Source organism: Schistocerca nitens, chromosome 4, assembly GCF_023898315.1.
Source record: "Schistocerca nitens isolate TAMUIC-IGC-003100 chromosome 4, iqSchNite1.1, whole genome shotgun sequence".
NCBI classification, from domain to species: Eukaryota; Metazoa; Arthropoda; class Insecta; order Orthoptera; family Acrididae; genus Schistocerca; species Schistocerca nitens.
The window spans coordinates 980,885,787-980,903,474 of NC_064617.1; positions in this window are offsets into that span (position 1 = coordinate 980,885,787).

The window sequence follows — 17,688 nt, forward strand, 5'->3', positions numbered from 1 at the left end:
CTGCGCAGCTAGCGCCATTCGACGGCCAACACCGCGGTTCCTGGTGTGTCCGCTGTGCCGTGCGTGTGATCATTGCTTGTACAGCCCTCTCGCAGTGTCCGGAGCAAGTATGGTGGGTCTGACACACCGGTGTCAATGTGTTCTTTTTTCCATTTCCAGGAGTGTATTTGGAGTGCATACCAGATGACAGACTCGTGCTCTGCCGCCATTTCGATGTACTTCAAGTCAAATGTGCAACAAAGGAAGAAAAAGAGGCGTGAGATATGCTAAACGTTTTACAACAAACCACGATTCCCTTTCTCTAATAGTTTCCAACTTCTGGTTTAGTGGAATGATTTCGCGACTTTATGGAGGCGGTATCAGCTGTTACCCGCTCGATATCACTTTCAAATATGCGCGCCCCCAGCTACAACGCCGCATTTCCTTCAGCCACGAACGGTCACGCCTCTGCCAATGGGATGCAAGCATCCCCTCTCACTAGTTCCAGCGGCGGGTGTGCTTAAGTTCGAACATTCACGCACTAGGCCCATTTTTTGTGTTTGCCAATTGAATAGCATTTCCAGACTTTCGTAGTGCCCAGCGCTCGACATCTCCTGAAGAGACACTGTATTGAAGAGTGACAGATTGATAAATCTTTTGTATCTGCATCCATTTCTACAATCAAATCTACCGTTAGCAACTGACGCGGTAAATATGTTGTTGTTGTTGTGGTCTTCAGTCCTGAGACTGGTTTGATGCAGCTCTCCATGCTACTCTATCCTGTGCAAGCTTCTTCATCTCCCAGTACGTACAGCAACCTACATCCTTCTGAATCTGCTTAGTGTGTTCATCTCTTGGTCTCCCTCTACGATTTTTACCCTCCACGCTACCCTCCAATGCTAAATTTGTGATCCCTTGATGCCTCAAAACTTCTCCCACCAACCGATCCCTTCTTCTAGTCAATTTGTGCCACAAACTTCTCCCCAATCCTATTCAATACCTCCTCATTAGTTACGTGATCTACCCACCTTATCTTCAGCATTCTTCTGTAGTACCACATTTCGAAAGCTTCTATTCTCTTCTTGTCCAAACTAGTTATCGTCCATGTTTCACTTCCATACATGGCTACACTCCATACAAATACTTTCAGAAACGGCTTCCTGACACTTAAATCTATACTCGATGTTAACAAATTTCTCTTCTTCAGAAACGCTTTCCTTGCCATTGCCAGTCTACATTTTATATCCTCTCTACTTCGACCATCATCAGTTATTTTACTCGCTAAATAGCAAAACTCCTTTACTACTTTAAGTGTCTCATTTCCTAATCTAATCCCCTCAGCATCACCCGATTTAATTTGACTACATTCCATTATCCTCGTTGTGCTTTTGTTGATGTTCATCTTAAATCCTCCTTTCAAGACACTGTCCATTCCGTTCAACTGCTCTTCCAAGTCCTTTGCTGTCTCTGACAGAATTACAGTGTCATCGGCGAAACTCAAAGGTTTTGCTTGTTCTCCATGAGTTTTAATACCTACTCCGAATTTTTCTTTTGTTTCCTTTACTGCTTGCTCAATATACAGATTGAATAACATCGGGGAGAGGCTACAACCCTGTCTCACTCCTTTCCCAACCACTGCTTCCCTTTCATGCCCCTCGACTCTTATAACTGCCATCTGGTTTCTGTACAAATTGTAAATAGCCTCTCGCTCCCTGTATTTTACCCCTGCCACCTTCAGAATTTGAAAGAGAGTATTCCAGTTAACATTGTCAAAAGCTTTCTCTAAGTCTACAAATGCTAGAAACGTAGGTTTGCCTTTTCTTAATCTTTCTTCTAAGATAAGTCGTGAGGTTAGTATTGCCTCACGTGTTCCAACATTTCTACGGAATCCAAACTGATCTTCCTCGAGGTCCGCTTCTACCAGTTTTTCCATTCGTCTGTAAAGAATTCGCGTTAGTATTTTGCAGCTGTGACTTATTAAACTGATAATTCGGTAATTTTCACATCTGTCAGCACCTGCTTTCTTTGGGATTGGAATTATTACATTCTTCTTGAAGTCTGAGGGTATTTCGCCTCTCTCATACATCCTGCTCACCAGATGGTAGAGTTTTGTCAGGACTGACTCTCGCAAGGCCATCAGTAGTTCTAATGGAATGTTGTCTACTCCCGGGGCCTTGTTTCGACTCAGGTCTTTAAGTGCTCTGTCAACAATGATATGTATTATTTTTACTGTTTAGTATTACATGTAGAATAAATTAATGTCTGCATTGTTTGTTCGTGAACGGCATCTGTTCCTGACTGCTGTGTCCAGTGAAGAACCACGCGGCAACCTGTATAGGGTAACAAACTGTGGCCACCTTGGGAGCGTCTAACAGAGAGCCGGCCAAACTTCACGCGTTCGGCCTTCCTCGGCTTTGCTCGCTCCTTCTCGGAGGTACCAGGAGCAGCAGCACACTTCATTTAGCACTGCTGTGTGGCAATTTTCGGTCGTCACAGCTCTCTTCAGTTCGGCAGAATCGTGGTGTCAGCTCTGTTTACCCTCCGCTATTTGTCCGTGGTATGAAGGTCGTTGACAAAAAGAGGCAGTCCAGCAATTCATCGTCACGAACCTTTAAACATGAATGGAAACGACAGGATTTGGGGACGAGAGTTGTCAGTCGCATGAGGGACGGGTAACTGAAATTTCTTATAAAACGGTATTGCAGTACCACGCAGAAAGAATATAAAGATTTAGCTGACAATGGAAGAGGAAAATATTATAACGATAAACAGACAGAATTCTTTGTTCAGTAAATCAAGAGGCACTTAGTGCTAAATTTGCAGGGAAACAGCACGTGAAGAAATTGGTGGTATGTACAGTAAAATTTGTAAAGTCGCACCCATTAGTTGCAACTGAACGAAAAGAGTATGGACTCTTTATATTATGATATTTTCTCTAAAACTGACATAGTGAGACCGTGGCTGTTGCACAGTTAATGTAGGTTGATTCTTACAAAGAAGAAGACAGCAAACAGCTGCTTATTTAAGTAAATAGCGCCGTAACCGGTTTCGAACTGGCAATTTCATCATCAGACGTCTGTTCACATGATTTGCAAGATACACTTTACATAATCGTCAGTATTCAATTTTTATTCTCACACTGTGGCGAAATATTCTTGCTGTGTTGACGCCCTACGGTAGGAAACAGTGTTAGAAGCGCCCTATGTGAACATAACTAACCTCCAAACGATGCAATACAGAGTAGATAAATATGTGAGGTTAAGGGGGTATGGTAGTTACATCGAAAATTCCGCGTGATTTTGTTGCCAAGTTGCAGGATTGTATTTTTCAAATATTCCAAAATATATCCAGCACCTCTGTAACTTGTACATCACCATATTGTGCAAAGCACCACACACACACACACACACACACACACACACACACACACACACACACGCACACCAAAAAGTATTTGCCACATGTGAAGTTATCACAAAGATTGCAGATTTACAAATACAACAGTGTCAGAGATGTTCTCTCTCAGAGACATTACAGTATACGGATTGCTTTGATTTCACAGTATGTTTGTTTTTAAAGAAAAGACATAACGTAATGAAAATTAAAACACAGAGATAAACCTTACACTATGAGCGCGAAATATTACAGATGAAGTTGACAGATGTAGTATATATTGCCATACAACATTGATATAATTACTACTGTCACATTATTCATGTATCTCATGTATATGTTGTTGCCTGTTTATGGCATTGTATTTACACAATACCATATAAGTAACATTCATACAACTGGCCACCACATTTTCCCAATTTATTTGTAATTAATGCTCATTGAATATGGTATGCTCATAATGTAACGTTTATTGTTTCTAATATAAATACTTGTTGATGATGTTAATATAATTGTTACTGTCATATTATTCATTTTATCTCACCTCTATGTTGCTCCCTGTATATAGCACAGTACTTACATAATACCAAATAAGTAGCATTTACACAAGGTGGTTACTACATCTGTCAACTTCATCTGTAATGTTACGCGCTTATAATGAAAGGTTTATCTCTGTGTTTTAATTTCCATTACGTTATGTCTTTTCTTTAAAAAAAAGTCATACTGTGAAATCAAAGCAATCTGTATATTGTAATCTCTCTGAGAGAGAACGTCTCTGACACTGTTGTATTTGTAAATCTGCAATCTTTGTGATAACATCACATGTGGCAAATACTTTTTGGTGTGTGTGTGTGTAAGTGTGTGTGTGTGTGGTGCTTTGCACAATATGCAATATGGTGATGTACAAATAACATAAGTGCTGGATACGTTTTGGAACATTTGAAAAATACAATCCTGCAACTTCGCAACACAATCGCACGGAATTTGCGACGTAACTATCATAACCACTTAACCTCACATATTTACTTACTCTGTATTTCATCGTTTCGAGGTTACTTATTTTCACATAGGGCGCTTCTAACATTATTTTGCCGGCCGAAGTGGTCGTGCGGTTAAAGGCGCTGCAGTCTGGAACCGCGAGACCGCTACGGTCGCAGGTTCGAATCCTGCCTCGGGCATGGATGTTTGTGATGTCCTTAGGTTAGTTAGGTTTAACTAGTTCTAAGTTCTAGGGCACTAATGACCTCAGCAGTTGAGTCCCATAGTGCTCAGAGCCATTTTAACATTATTTTCTATCTTAGCGCACCAACACACCAAGAATACTTCGGCACAGTGGAAGAATAAAAATCGAAAACTGACGATTGTATAAAGTGTATCTTGCAAATCATGTGAACATCTGTCTGATGATGAACTTGCCAGTTCGAAACCGGTTACGGCGCTGTTTACTTAAATAAATAGCATTATTAATAGTGGATGGTTGCTGCCTTCTTCTTTGTAAGAATCAACCTACATTCACTTTATATTAGTTTGGTGCGTAACTTCGTAGCGTTTTTGTTTAGCGTCTTGGAATTCCAGTTGCTATGGGTTTATCGATTGTCATTTTGTATTTGTTGTTCACTGTTGCTATTTCAGTTTACACATTATCATTCCGTCATTTGGGAACAGTGAGCGTAATTGTGTATGCTATAGAATGGAATACCATGTGGAGAAATCGAAACATTCGGACTTTGTCCTCTGTTTGAGTTCAATAAAGGGGTGACAGCAGCGGAGGCAGCCAGAAACATTCGCGCCTTGTGTGAGAATAATGCTACTGGATAATGCACAGCAAGAAACCCTCCACGTTCAGGAAGGCCTCTGTGGCTTGATGAAGACGGTTTAAACGCATTAATCCATTACGATCCACGTCAGTGGACTGGAGAACTGGCAAATGTGATGAACTGTGACCACTGCACCATCTTGCGGCATTTGCATGCAACGAGGAATGTTCAGAAATTGGTTGTACGGATACCACATGATTTAAGCCAAAATCAGAAAAATCCGTGCGTGGCCATATATGCATCTCTGCTTACTCATCAACACCGACCATTCCTATCCAATATCGTTACTCGTGGCGAGAAATGGTATGTTCATGCTAACCTAAGGAAAAGATGGGAATGACTGAGCCCAAACAAAGCAGCAAATCCCAGCGGGAAGACATGCGCGCATCCACAAAACATAATGTCACACATCTGGTGCGACAACGACCGTGTGGTGTACCGTGTATTGCTTCCGCTAGGTGCAACCCTCGCTGCTGACATTTATTGTCTACAACTGAGACGTCTTGCAGACGCGGTCAGAGAAGAACGACGAGGAAGACTGCGTGAAGCGATGCTATTCCACGATAAAGACTGCTCGCATTCTGCTAGACTGACAAAAAAAGGTTATACGTGAGCTGAATGGGGAAGTCATTCTGCGCCCACGTTATTCACCTCATCTTGCGCCGTCAGATTTTAACTTTTTCCGCTCCCCATCGAACAGTTTTCAAGAAACTTCGTTTCCAGATGAAAATGTGTCCCCAACATCGGGGACAAGTTCTTAGCCTCAAAATCTAGTGATTTCACAGTCGCAAAATCGAGAAGTTGCACTAGGTTTGGCAGACTGTTGTAAGTAATGAAAGAGAGTATGTTCTTGGTGACTAAAGTCTCTGTGTTGTGTATCTGTTGTGTTTGTTAAAATTATGGAAAAATACTACATGCTTCCGCACCAAAGCAATACATTACTAAAAAGTACATTGGTTAAGGGGCTCCGGAAAGGCTCAAAATCATGAAAAGTTCAATTTTTACTTTTTTGCGTTTTCTGAATCTGCAGACTATTACCTTTTAATAGATATATAATTTATTCAATTCCGAAGACTACAACTATTTTTACATTTTTTTTGAAATGTGTTCTACATGGGCGTGACCCACTGTGGCGCTGTTAAACTGCTGTCAAATGGTGTTATTATTAACGTCCGTGTTCATCAGGTACATTTTAGTGATGTGAGATAAAGTATGTGTTGTTACTAACCTGTGATGGTTCAATATATATCGCTGGTGTGATTGTCGATTGTTTCATGTTTATTTACTCTGTCGTTATCTCGAAAATATTCGTAATTAATTCTGTTTCTTGAGTCTCTGTTTTGTTGAAGTATAATAATGAGTAAAAGTAAAGTTATTAGAAATCCTCTGAAGGCTTTTAAGAAAAGGAGAAATGTTGGAAAGCCAAAAGTATGTGTTATTACTGTAAACAATAAAGACGATAACCAAGTGAGTGAACCTAACCTCTCAAGTACACCTGCCCATAGCAGTCAAAGTGGGAAAGAAAATACTTCACAGAAGAAGCTTGGTTCAATGAGTGAAAACTATGAATGTTTTATGGGCGAATCGGATGTGAATGAAATATTTGATATGTCGGTTCTCAAAGGAATTTTTTCAAACTGTGTAAGATGTATTCATTGTAGTGAAGTTGGTCTGGAACTCTCCATAATAAAGCACGTAGGACTTGCTAGTGAAATACAACTGAAATGTGATAAGTGTTCATACATGACCACCTTTTGGAACAGTGTTGCAGTAACTGCAACTGAAGAAAATGGTAGCAAAATCTACGAACACAACAACGAGCGATGCTTGCTTTAGACAAGGAACGCCTTCGGGCTGCAGACAGGGCAGTAAAGAGTCTAGAAATACAAGCAAGAGTAAACAGGAGGAGGAACAAGAGGAAGCTGGAGGAGGAGCTTGCAGAGGATGAAGATAATCCATCCTATGGACCTGGAATGCACTAAATAGTTAATCCAATCTTTGTCGCTCGATTCCCAAAACTTTTATTTTCTCATACTAATTACATGTTTTCTAAGGATCTTCCAAACATATTTCTTTCAAAGTTTCAGTAAATGTTACACAGTACCTTCTGCATAATTTAACACAGCCTTTTTCCAAAAAACTGTATATTTTTGAATATATAAATAAAAAATTGCAAAAAATGTGAATTTTCGTTACAATTGGAAAAAAAATCATCTTTAATAACTGAACTAAAATTTTGTAAAATCCCTGTGTTAAGTTGTAGCCCATATTCCAATAAATAATCTGCAAAAAGTTCAACTTCCTATCTCAAATACTTTGTGAGGAAAGATGTAATTTATAAGCGTTATTTTAACATTGCAAGTATAGGGCGTTCCGGAGCCCCTTAATACAAGGGGCATGTCTGGAAAACTTCTCCAGTTTAAAACTCGTAGTTGTTGAGCTTATGAGGGAGGAGCAGTGCAGGAACGAAAATTAGAACATCCGGAATAGATTGCACACCTCGCATTTTAAATGGACTTGACGGCGCACTATTTACTGTAAGGTATGCATGACGAGAAACAACTTCTTTCTGATTTGGTAGTGATACAGCTGAAAAGCAAATCGTGGTATAGGAGGGATACATTCTGACAAACACAATCCTGTTCCCTAAGATCACTTCCATTAAAGAGAACGCTGAGTTTGAACAACTCATTGTGGCCTCGAAAGAATTACAAGGATAATTTCCTCTACGTTTTGACGACACTGTCAGTCTTACAGCTGTTTTCGAGACGGTTTGCCGTTTCCGTTAAAAGCGCACCTGTACATGTACAGATGTAACTGACTGACCTGGGATGTAATTCCAGTTTTGATCAGAGACTCTTTTAAGTTAAAACTGCCCAGGACGTCTACATTGCTTTCCTCAGGTAGAGTTTCTACATCTCCATGATGAGGTTGCAAAAGTACGACAATATTACGATCGACATATTTGTGTGAAAGAACATTTTTCGACTATGAAACTAAATAAGTCACTATTACGTAGCAACATGAGAAAATTTGTGGAATTGTATACATCTGACCGTATGCCGACAGTTTGTACAAAATAACAATTATATTAGACCCTATGTGTTCAGGGCCTCAAAAAATTAAATACTGTACATTTGTTTTGCTTGTGACCTATGTTGTTGACAAATGTGGTAATATAAAGCAAAGTCGTATGGGCGCTTTCGCGGTTCCCCCCTCTATCCCATCCAAGCGCTCAGACAGGGAGGCGTGGAGGTAGGGGAAATGTGCCAGCCAGTCGGAGCGCTATGGCCATCGGTCCAGTCCTGGTCTCCCCCCCCCCCCCCCCCCCCCCCCGCCAATCCACAGATGTAATCTTGCAACCGTCATTGCAGGAGGAATGAGAGCGGGTCTCGCACGAAAACACTGCATTTTGTTATTCAAGAACACAGCGATGGCATTTCCGTAGCTATTGCAGACTGACGTGGTAGTGGTTTCTGGTCAACAAAATGTAACGTTGATTTGCGTCCTTCTCTTACTACACCGGATTTCAGTAGCTTCTATATGGCATTGTACTTCGTTTATGTTCCTTTGTTGTTGTCCACTAACAGCAAAATAAACTGTATCATTCGCAAATTAGCGATAAGGTCATTGTTTGTGTATAAGTTAAAATAAACATAGGTGATAAAACAGAACCCTGCGGTAAGCCAGTGTTCGTGGCTTTAGTGGAGAACTTTGACTATTCTCAAAGTCCGATTTACTAGAAAACTGTCTACGACATGGATATACAGTCTAGTATTTGTTCCTAAAGTATCACGATGATGTACTGTTGCCAAACTTTGTCATAAGCTTTTGTCTGGTCAACGAACATGGCTGCAGTTGGGGTGGAAACATTCATGTGTTTAATCGGTCTGTAACAGGGGAGAGGCAAAATAGCCTGAACACCTGTGCTTACATGGGAATGGTTTATTAATAAGGTTCAAAAATGGCTCTGGGCACTATGCGGCTTAACTTCTGAGGTCATCAGTCGCCTAGAACTTAGAACTAATTAAACCTAACTAACCTAAGGACTTCACACACATCCATGCCCGAGGCAGGATTCGAACCTGCGACCGTAGCGGTCGCTCGGTTCCAGACTGTAGCGCCTAGAACCGCACGGCCACTCCGGCCGGCTTTATTAATAAGGGATTGGACCCCCAATTGCTAGTAATACAGCTGCGATTCTTCTTGGAATACTGACATATAATGATTGTTTAGTCTCCAGTGGAATGTTACGCCACTCTTCAATCAGAAACTCTTCTAACTCTTCTAGTGACGAGGGAGGCGGAAATCTGCTTCGGTGTCTGCGTTCCAGTTCTGTCCTCAAGGATTCGGTAATGTTCAAGTCCGGGGACTATGCTCGCCAGTGAAGACGCTGCAGTTCAGTTGCATGCTCTTCACATCACGATTGTACTGTCCTGGCTGTCTGAATTGGTGCATTGTTGTTGTTGTTGTGGTCTTCAGTCCTGAGACTGGTTTGATGCAGCTCTCCATGCCACTCTAACCTGTGCAAGCTTCTTCATCTCCCAGTACCTACTGCAACCTACATCCTTCTGAATCTGCTTAGTGTATTCATCTCTTGGTCTCTCTTGGTCTCCATGTTAACAAATTTCTCTTCTTCAGAAACGCTTTCCTTGCCATTGCCAGTCTACATTATTATCCTCTCTACTTCGACCATCATCAGTTATTTTGCTCCCCAAATAGCAAAACTCCTTTACTACTTTAAGTGTCTCATTTCCTAATGTGATTCCCTCAGCATCACCCGACTTAATTCGACTACATTCCATTATCCTCGTTTTGATTTTGTTGATGTTCATCTTATACCCTCCCTTCAAGACACTATCCATTCCGTTCAGCTGCTCTTCCAAGTCCTTTGCTGTCTCTGACAGAATTACAATGCCATCGGCGAACCTCAAAGTTTTCATTTCTTCTCCATATACACTCCTGGAAATTGAAATAAGAACACCGTGAATTCATTGTCCCAGGAAGTGGAAACTTTATTGACACATTCCTGGGGTCAGATACATCACATGATCACACTGACAGAACCACAGGCACATAGACACAGGCAACAGAGCATGCACAATGTCGGCACTAGTACAGTGTATATCCACCCTTCGCAGCAATGCAGGCTGCTATTCTCCCATGGAGACGATCGTAGAGATGCTGGATGTAGTCCTGTGGAACGGCTTGCCATGCCATTTCCACCTGGCGCCTCAGTTGGACCAGCGTTCGTGCTGGACGTGCAGACCGCGTGAGACGACGCTTCATCCAGTCCCAAACATGCTCAATGGGGGACAGATCCGGAGATCTTGCTGGCCAGGGTAGTTGACTTACACCTTCTAGAGCACGTTGGGTGGCACGGGATACATGCGGACGTGCATTGTCCTGTTGGAACAGCAAGTTCCCTTGCCGGTCTAGGAATGGTAGAACGATGGGTTCGATGACGGTTTGGATGTACCGTGCACTATTCAGTGTCCCCTCGACGATCACCAGTGGTGTACGGCCAGTGTACGAGATCGCTCCCCACACCATGATGCCGGGTGTTGGCCCTGTGTGCCTCGGTCGTATGCAGTCCTGATTGTGGCGCTCACCTGCACGGCGCCAAACACGCATACGACCATCATTGGCACCAAGGCAGAAGCGACTCTCATCGCTGAAGACGACACGTCTCCATTCGTCCCTCCATTCACGCCTGTCGCGACACCACTGGAGGCGGGCTGCACGATGTTGGGGCGTGAGCGGAAGACGGCCTAACGGTGTGCGGGACCGTAGCCCAGCTTCATGGAGACGGTTGCGAATGGTCCTCGCCGATACCCCAGGAGCAACAGTGTCCCTAATTTGCTGGTAAGTGGCGGTGCGGTCCCCTACGGCACTGCGTAGGATCCTACGGTCTTGGCGTGCATCCGTGCGTCGCTGCGGTCCAGTCCCAGGTCGACGGGCACGTGCACCTTCCGCCGACCACTAGAGACAACATCGATGTACTGTGGAGACCTCACGCCCCACGTGTTGAGCAATTCGGCGGTACGTCCACCCGGCCTCCCGCATGCCCACTATACGCCCTCGCTCAAAGTCCGTCAACTGCACATACGGTTCACGTCCACGCTGTCGCGGCATGCTACCAGTGTTAAAGACTGCGATGGAGCTCCGTATGCCACGGCAAACTGGCTGACACTGACGGCGGCGGTGCACAAATGCTGCGCAGCTAGCGCCATTCGACGGCCAACACCGCGGTTCCTGGTGTGTCCGCTGTGCCGTGCGTGTGATCATTGCTTGTACAGCCCTCTCGCAGTGTCCGGAGCAAGTATGGTGGGTCTGACACACCGGTGTCAATGTGTTCTTTTTTCCATTTCCAGGAGTGTATTTCGATACCTACTCCGAATTTTTCTTTTGTTTCCTTTACTGCTTGCTCAATATACAGATTGAATAACATCGGGGATAGGCTACAACCCTGTCTCACTCCCTTCCCAATCACTGCTTCCCTTTCATGTCCCTCGACTCTTATAACTGCCATCTGGTTTCTGTACAAATTGTAAACAGCTTTTCGCTCCCTGTATTTTACCCCTCCCCCCCCCATGAACCATGGACCTTGTCGTCGGTGGGGAGGCTTGCGTGCCTCAGCGATACAGATGGCCGTACCGTAGGTGCAACCACAACGGAGGGGTATCTGTTGAGAGGCCAGACAAACGTGTGGTTCCTGAAGAGGGGCAGCAGCCTTTTCAGTAGTTGCAGGGGCAATAGTCTGGATGATTGACTGATCTGGCCCTGTAACAATATCCAAAGGTTAGAAAATTTAAAAAGGGAAATGGATAAATTAAATCTAGATATAGTGGGAATTAGTGAAGTTCGGTGGCAGAAAGAACAAGACTTTTGGTCAAGTGAATACAGGGTTATAAATACAAAATTAAATAGGGGTAATGCAGGAGTAGGTTTAATAATGAATAAAAAATAGGAATGCGTGTAAGCTACTACAAACAGCATAGTGAATGCATTATTGTGGCCAAGATAGATACGAAATCCATACCTACCACAGTAGTACAAGTTTATATGCCAACTAGCTCTGCAGATGATGAAGAAATTGATGAAATGTATGATGACATAAAAGAAATTATTCAGATAGTGAAGGGAGACGAAAATTTAATAGCCATGGGTGACCGGAATTCGAGAGTAGGAAAAGGGAGAGAGGGAAACATAGTGGGTGAATATGGATTGGGGGAGATAAATGAAAGAGGAAGCCTTCTGGTAGAATTTTGCACAGAGCAAAACTTAATCATAACTAGCACTTGGTTCAAGAATCATGAAAGAAGGTTGTATTGTAACAGTTGTGTTACTAAATGTGACACTTCTGTCACTAAATGTAACTGGGTTTTCTCTTTTGATGCAAGTCAATTGTCAGGATGAGCATTCTAAAGCATTCTGTCAGGGTGAAAATATTAACTAAATTAACTTTTCTCTCTTAACAACATGTGGGCAGGGTGGGTTCTTCCTTGGCTCGGGTATGAGGTCGAATGAAACATCATTTTTACATAAGATAACTTTTATTGTTCTGGTTCGGAGAGCGGCAGCTGTGTCGTTTGTGAAGTCTTCTGCTGCGGCAGCGGCGGCGGCGGCGGCGGCGGCGTCTGATTACGCGTAGCGGTGTGTATCTCGTGTCGCCGTCTTGCCCAGTTGACTGGAGACGCGCAGCGCGAGGTGGCCCGTTTAATTATTGCGAGAGAAGTCGTGCATCGGATGATACCTTGGGTGTGGCGTCCCAGTGTTTCTCTTCTCTAAGCGGCTGCGTGTGTTGTGCGTCGGCCAGCGGAGCGGCGCGGCGGGGGAAGGCCAGTGTGGCGGACTCGAACCACGGACTCCCGCTTGCCAGTCTTCGGCTGTCAGGTCTTCATCCCAGCTCACAGGTGACTGCTGATGTGAGGCCGTCTCCTTCCCGTCCTCACGAGTCACCCGGGTATGTAAAAATACGACTTTAAATACCTTTTAACTTCGGTCTTCTGGCGCCGCGGCTGCTGCTTGCTATTCCATTACAGCGGCAGACTTGGTTCGTCTGTGCGTGATGCAGACTCTTCTTGCATGACGGTCTTCAGCACCGAAACTGACCGAAGACTTCTTCGTCTCTCCGTCTCCGTCTCTGTCTCCGTCTCCGTCTCCGTCCCCGTCTTCCTCTCCGTCTTCGTCTGTCTTCATCCCGTCTGGCTCACTGCGTCTCGCGTATTTATTTACTTCAGTTCACTGGAGGTGAACGAATTCACGGCCATTGCCTCTTCTGTCACGTTGAAAAGCTTCTCGAAGAATCTTCTTAACGTCGGTCATTGGCTCTTGGAATGTAGGCGAGGGCCTTTGATCACACATGACGACTGAGAAACACGTGAGCCGGTCATTGCCTCTTCTGTCACGTTGAAAAGCTTCTCGAAGAACCTTCTTAACGTCGGTCATTGGCTCTTGGGATGTAGGCGAGGGCCTTTGCTCACATACGACAACTGAGAAACACGTGAGCCGGTCGAGCGATGCCCTGACGGCTGAATCGACAGCGCCCGCTTATGTGGAACTTGCTGACTTCACGGTCATTGTCTCTTCTGTTCTGCTGTTCGGCCCGCTGTTTGCGAGTATGTAACTCTCTAAACTAAACCAAGTTTTTCGTTTATATTCTAATTTCTAGTTCACTTTGATTTCACTAATTTATTTACTTAAGTACCACTCAACAGTATACATGGAAGAATCCTGGACATACTAGAAGGTATCAGATTATATAATGGTAAGGCAGAGATTTAGGAACCAGGTTTTAAGTTGTAAGACATTTCCAGGGGCAGATGTAGACTCTGACCACACTCTATTGGTAATGAACTGTAGATTAAAACTGAAGAAACTGCAAAAAGGTGGGAATTTAAGGAGATGGGACCTGGATAAACTGACTAAACTAGAGGTTGTACAAAGTTTCAGGGAGAGCATAATGGAACAATTGACAGGAATACTGCAGAAGAAGTATGGGTAGCTTTGAGAGATGAAGTAGTGAAGGCAGCAGAGGATCTAGTAGGTAAAAAGAGGATGGCTAGTAGAAATTCTTGGGTAACGGAAGAAATATTGAATTTAACTGATGAAAGGAGAAAATATAAAAATGCAGTAAATGAAGCAGGCAAAAAGGAATACAAACGTCTCAAAAATGAGATCGACAGGAAGTGCAAAATGGCTAAGCAGGGATGGCTAGAGGACAAATGTAAGGATGTACAGGCTTATCTCACTAGGGGTAAGATAGATACTGCCTACAGGAAAATTAATGAGACCTTTGGAGGAAAGAGAGCCACTTGTATGAATGTCAACAGCTCAGATGGAAACCCAGTTCTAAGCAAAGAAGGGAAAGCAGAAAGGTGGAAGTAGTATATAGACGGTCTATACAAGGGGGATGTACTTGAGGACAATATTATGGAAATGGAAGAGGATGTAGATGAAGATGAAATGGGAGATACGATACTGCGTGAAGAGTTTGACAGAGCACTGAAAGACCTGATGCGAAACAAGGCCCCAGGGGTAGACAACATTCCATTAGAACTACTGACGGCCTTGGGAAACCAGTCCTGACAAAACTCTATCATCTGGAGAGCAAGATGAATGAGACAGGCGAAATACCCTCATACTTCAAGAAGAATGTAATAATTCCAATCCCAAAGAAAGCAGGTGTTGGCAGATGTGAAAATTACTGAACAATCAGTTTACTAAGTCACGGATGCAAAATACTAACGCGAATTCTTTACAGACGAATGGAAAAACTGGTAGAAGCCGACCTCGGTTAGATCAGTTTGGATTCCGTAGAAATATTGGAACACGTGAGGCAATACTGAGCCTACGACTTATCGTGGAAGCTAGATTAAGGAAAGGCAAACCTACGTTTGTAGCATTTGTAGACTTAGAGAAGGCTTCTGACAATGTTGACTGAAATACTCTCTTTCAAATTCTGAAGGTGGCAGGGGTAAAACACAGGACGCGAAAGGCTATTTACAATTTGTACAGAAACCAGATGGCCTGACCAAAAGTCTTGTTCCTCCTGCCACCGAACTTCACTAATTCCCACTATATCTAACTTTAACCTATCCATTTCCGTTTTTAAATTTTGTAACCTACCTGCCTGATTAAGGGATCTGACATTCCACACTCCGATCCGTAGAACGCCAGTTTTCTTTCTCCTGATAACGACGTCCTCTTGAGTAGTCCCCGCCCGGAGATCCGAATGGGGGACTATTTTACCTCCGGAATATTTTACCCAAGAGGACGCCATCATCATCTAACCATACAGTGAAGCTGCATGTCCTCGGGAAAAATTACGGCTGTAGTTTCCCCTTGCTTTCAGCCGTTCGCAGTACCAGCACAGCAAGGCAGTTTTGGTTAGTGTTACAAAGGTTAGATCAGTCAATCAGCCAGACTCTTGCCCCTACAACTACTGAAAAGGCTGCTACCCCTCTTCAGGAACCACACGTTTGTCTGGCCTTTCAACAGATACCCCTCGGTTGTGGTTGCACCTACGGTACGGCTATCTATATCGCTGAGGCACGCAAGACTCCCCACCAACGGCGAGGTCCATGGTTCTTGGGGGGATTGGTGCATTGGTGCATTATCCCCACAATGATGCCATATTTAATTGGTGCATTATCGACGTGAAATATGGCATCATTGTGGGGAAACAACATTTGAACCATAAGGTGCACCTGATCACCTAAAATGTTAACATAAACGTTGCCAGTAACATTGTCTTCGACAGTAATGATGGGAGCAGCAGAATACCATGATATGGCTGCCCACACCATCTCACTTCCACCCCCATGCTTAATAGTTGCAATAGTTGCAATCAAGCAATCGGGTCTGTAGGCTCCTTTTGGCGTTCCCCAGACGTAAACCCGCCTCGGTGTTGGAAACAACGAAAACGTTGACTCGTCGGACCATATGAGGTGTTTACATTGAGCAGCCGTCCAGCATTTATGCTCCTGACACCATGTTTTACGCTTCTTTGCGTTGGTTGCTGTCACTAATGTTTTTGGTGTAGCAACTCGTCCATGAATATTCGCTTTATGGAGTTCTCGGCGGACAGTATCGATAGATATGGGGTCTCGAAGATGGCTGTTGAGCTCTGCAGTCACTTTAGATACTGTATTTTGCGTTGTTTTGACACAATTTGTGTTATCATACGACAATCTCTGTCATTTAGGTTTCATCTACGCCCACTATTTCATTTACACGATGTTGTCTTTCCATGTTTTGTGTAGGCTGTCATGACTGTTGAAACAGTTGCTTCTGAAACATTCAATATGTTGACCGTCTTGGTTACTGATGCTCCAGCTAATCGGGCCCCCACAATCTGCCCTCTTTGGAACTCTGTTAGGTATTTCATTGCACGTCGACTTCGGCCCCTGAATGCAAGTACCAAGTGTGCACCACTCTAAACAACCCGCACCGACACCTAGTTCGTGCTGAACAAGCGAAGTCCAGCACGACACGTGCCTTACTTGCGTTGTTGACCATCAAACACAACCATCCCATTACTACCACTGTTCACATTATTTTGGCTATCCCCTGTATGTCTAACACTAGGAGTTCGGTAGACAGCTTTTTCTGAAAACTACAATGCCTTTGGCGTATTACGCTGTGTTCTGACAGTGGTATCCGAATGCGGTGTAAAAACGAAACGTTCCATGCTAATAGATCTGTGATTGAATACTTACCTGAAGGTTTTTGGTATCAACCTTCGTCGACGATCTTCAATTTTCGTGGGAAACAACCCCGTCTTTAGCGGATATTGGTTAAACATCCTTGTTAGTAGACCAAATGTTCGTTGTGAGATTATTTTATGTACTTCATTGGGCATCATTCCCTGAGGCAGAGTGAGTGTTGGTGAGCACCGGAACTCCAATCGAGTGTCATAAATTGTTTTTTTTTTCCCTACTGTCTCGTCTGAGCTTACACTATAGTTAATAATATCCGAGAATTATGGTTGAGTGCATAAAGGAATAAGTACATTGGGTAACTTTTTGAATTTAAATTGGTATAATTATGACTATGGAAAGTTACACATGGAAACAGAACGCTGTTAGTAAATTTGTTAGTGTAGATGACAGAAATTGCTAAATAAGACATATTTTAAACAGTAGTATTCTAGATGTAAAATGTATCCTACGAACACAAACAGGAAGAAAAGGTACCTCATGTAAATAATATTTCAGCATTCAGTGTTGGACAGTAGCATTAACAGTCCAAGAACAACGTCGTGAGAAAATACGGGATAGGAATTATTGAAGGGAATACATTTCCTTGTTGCCGTAAAAGGGCGTGCATCGTGGAAGAAGAAGCAATGAAACATTAACACTTTTTGATTTGTGTCTTAAAGAGGAAATTGTCTTACGAAAGATCGATGAAGGCGTCCATTAGCATAAAATGATACATCATGCCGCCGTAAGGTCTGCCTCTCGTCTAGATAGCTCGCATCATCTCAAGATAAACA